Raw genomic sequence first — 3,855 nt, forward strand, 5'->3', positions numbered from 1 at the left:
CAAGATGTAGTTGTTACTGTTAACGATGGGCGAAGTTAACACCTGTAATTCCACCCTTTTGGGAGACAAAGTTGGGAGGATCACTTGTGCCTAGGAATTGAGGCAGTAGTGAACCACAATCATGCCACTGCACACCAGCCTGGACAACAGAGTGAGACCCAATCATTAACAAAATAAAACAAAAAGCTGTAAGCTAGGTCTCTACTCCCTTTTGGCTTCAGGTGTATCTGTACAGCTTTATGGCTTCTAATCTTGACTTACCCAACTAAAATCAACTCATCAATTCCACAAGTGGGGATTAAGGAAAATGCTTTCATCATTGTGTTCAATTTCAACAGAAGAACCATAATGATTTTGAGTAGATCCCAAAGAAGAGTTCCTTTGCAAATTTTCAATACATGGAGTCTTTCTAATTGAAAAATGTTAGCCAGATGAGGTGAATCACGCTTGTAATACTAGCACTTTGGCAGATGAAGGTGACCAGATTGGCTGAGCCCAAGGGTTCCAGACCAACCTGGGCAACTTGGCAAGAACTCGTCTGTATAATAAATATATTTTTTTAAATTAGCCAGGTGTGGTGGTTCATGCCTATAGTTCTAGCTACTTGGAAGACTGAGGTGGAAGGATCGCCTGAGCACAGTAGGGTCAAGACTGCAGTGGCCATCAGCGTGTCACTGCACTCCAGCCTGGGCAACAGAGTGAGACTCAGAATCACACCAAAAATGTTTCTGGTAATTTAGTAAAACAAAACAAGGAATGATCTTCAAAGCAGACAGGTTCCTATGCATGCAGGTCATAGTTCCAGCACAAAAGGACACAGGGACAGTATGAAGGCCCCAGTGGGCTGTCTCAGGCTTCTTCTAGGGCATCGATTGAAGGCGGATGTGCTGTGGCCCAGGAGACAGGCTGGTGTTCCTTTACTTTGCAGGTTCCTCCATAATACAAACCTTGGTTTTCAGCAGCTTTTAGGGGCAGCCTTGACTCAGAGAGGAGCCCTGGGTGTTGTCATCTAATCCCCTGCCAAGGTGGTGGCATGTCCTGGTTGGTTTCAAACCCATCGGTCCTCTCTGTTGGTAGCATCTGCCATTGGCTCCTGGACATGTGCTTCTTGACAGCGTTTTTGGCTCCTCTCAACTCCAGATACAGCTGTGAACCTGGTGGATGTCCAGCTAAGCAGCCTGAAAGAATCAGTCCCCATTCCCTCAGAGATGAGGGTGTTGGTAGGAGTTTTGGCTCATTGCAGCAAAGTTATCAAGTGCCCAGGCCCAAGCCTGCTCTTGGAAGGAGGAGCGGTAAGGGATACATAACTACACACTGAGTGTGAGTTCCACTATTAGGGGAGCCCAAACGTCACTTGCACACAATTTACTTATGAGAAATCCTCCTATATACCCCACAACTCTAAAATAAAATAAAATAAACTTTACACTTTAACAATGTCTTTTGTCTTTTCTTTTAGCAACCATGAAAAAACTAATTTAGATTCCCTTCCCTGTATCACAGATTATCTCAAAACACACAAGCTAGGACTAGAACCAGAGAAGATTAGATAATTTGTGGAAAGGAGGGGGAAGAAGAATGTCTTACTTTTTCCTCTCCTTCTCTAGGCAGATTTCATTTCTGTAGGGAAAGGAATCCAAATTTAATTGTCCTCTGAACACCGGCACCTCCAATACTCTATGAACAGAGAAAAGCAAATGGAAAGCTCAGTTAATTCTCAAAGCATTAAAAAGGAATATTCCAAACTCCTGCCCCTTACCCTTGTTTTCTGGGTCTCCCTCTCATCTACCTTTTGTCTGCTGACTATCCACTCTTTCCTCTTGGTAAAGAAAGCTACCCCTACTACCTAGCTTTGAAGCTCATCTTTGAAGGCTTAGAAACTTTCCTTATTCCAGGACATGCATCCTATTCTATCAAAATTGAGGCAGCCTTGTTATTAGCAAAGCAACCATATGTCTGAGTTTCATCACGAAGTTTTACTTCACATATTCTATTCTCTAGTCCCAAAGTGCTCCCTTATAACTATTGGCTTCCATTGTTATTCAGAAAATGTGGTCACTAAATTTCCCAGGCCTTGGGTCAGGTTCAGAGTCCAACTTCTTATCTGTACCACTGACTGAGGCAACAGAGCTCTGGGAAGGAGAAGAGACTCACACTTTAAAAGCCCTAGCACTGATCTGATCTTCTGATCTACTGAGCTGATCATAATTACTCAGTTTTGCTGTCAGCTTCCATGCTGTGAGAAATTCTAGATGATGAAATGCAATTACACACTTGTGCAAGTACAGAACAAGCCCACTGCAAATGTTGCTACACCGGGGAGAAACTGGAGAGTTGGGCCTTTTCGTCCCTTTAGAATTTTCTATTTAACCAGAGAATTACTTGTTCTTATTGACCAGTTTGAATTATTGACAGAAAACCAGAACTTCCTATTTGTGTTTTTAACTCCATTCACAATGCATTTACTCAGAGGCAGCAGTATATCACCCCTTTTTCTCCCCTAAAAAGCAAGAAATCTAGGAAAAGGCTCTCTTACCTTGAAGAATTTCTATTTTAGCCATTGCCTAGATAACTAGGCAATATTCTATCTCTCTGATAGAAAATCCATATAATTCAAAGGAATTCTAATCAGAGGGAAATGACACCATATGCAAATCCCTGGTACATTCCAGACTAGAAATGCTTACTGTTACCTTTTGCTGAGGCTTACTGGATTGTGATGCATTCTTTCGGGCATGTATATTTCATATTTCACCTTGGAAAAGCGATATTATATAAATGCCCTATTTCACAGGTAAAGAAAACAAGATTTTATAGTCAGTAAAGACCCATGTATGCAAATTCTGTATGCACTCTTACTCTACATCCTTTATTTAAGAATTTCTAGAAAACATCAGGAACACATGGCAAAATGAGATTTTTTTTTTAACTTACCTTTTTACAAATGGGCACCTTGGCTTTTAAATTATCAATGGCATAGCTCACAGCTTCAAGAGATGCAGCCCTGTGGACTGAGGACACAGCAATGATTATGCTTGCTTCTGACACTGGAACCAAGCTTTAACAAGATGAAGAATAAAAATTACCATCACCTCCTAATCTATGTGTTAAATAATCTGCTAGGCACATTTTAAAAAACAAACAACAACAACAAAAAAACAGTTACACATTCTTAGAACTATGCTGTAGTTCTACTTTACTTAAATATCCCATTCAGTTAGAAAACATTAACTCACCCCAGTTATGTTCAGCAGAGGAGATGCTGAGACTGATGTTGAGTCTAGTTTGTCAGCATCTATCCACTAAACCATTTAATGGGCATGAAGATGGAGGAGTCCTTTCATTGACTCAGCAAACATCTGCCTCAAACAAGACACAAAGCAAAGTAATGCCTAAAGGTACAAAGTTATAACACCTGACAATTATGACAAAGAATTTAGAATACAAAATAGCAATCAGTGCTAATTAATAGGACTGATGATATTAATCATTAATAAAACTACTGGTTATTAATAAATTTATAGTTATTAATCACAAAATAATAACTAATAGAATATGATAGATGATGTCTAAATAGTTGGTTTCTTTTTAAAGTCCAGAATTCTTCTCATATAAGTGATACAAAAAGCAAACTACTTTAATGATGTTCAAAGGCATTTATATAAAAAATAATCTATAACAGACTGTCATATGAACAGAGTCCAGACAACAAAACAACTCTCAAGAGGCCTCAAGGCCTTTAGCACCCCTGAGGCCCAGGGCCTGAAAGTCTTGGCACATGTGCACTTTGTTACAGCACCAAGAGCAACATCAGCCTGCCCAATATTACAACCCAACAAGCAGTCACTGAAAGCA

General features: G+C 40.1%; 1 long non-coding RNA gene across 1 annotated transcript; it reads right to left on the bottom strand.

The window, feature by feature from the left end:
- Nucleotides 1–2,704: 2,704 nt before the first annotated feature.
- On the bottom strand, nt 2,705–3,346 carry LOC103269945. The gene is made up of 3 exons (XR_504935.1): nt 3,237–3,346; nt 2,935–3,058; nt 2,705–2,783 (listed from the first exon to the last, which is right to left on the bottom strand). It is a non-coding gene; the product is annotated as an uncharacterized LOC103269945 (long non-coding RNA).
- Between the last annotated feature and the right edge of the window lie 509 nt (nt 3,347–3,855).

Source organism: Carlito syrichta, unplaced genomic scaffold (assembly GCF_000164805.1).
Source record: "Carlito syrichta isolate Samal-C Ts95f unplaced genomic scaffold, Tarsius_syrichta-2.0.1 Scaffold27681, whole genome shotgun sequence".
NCBI classification, from domain to species: Eukaryota; Metazoa; Chordata; class Mammalia; order Primates; family Tarsiidae; genus Carlito; species Carlito syrichta.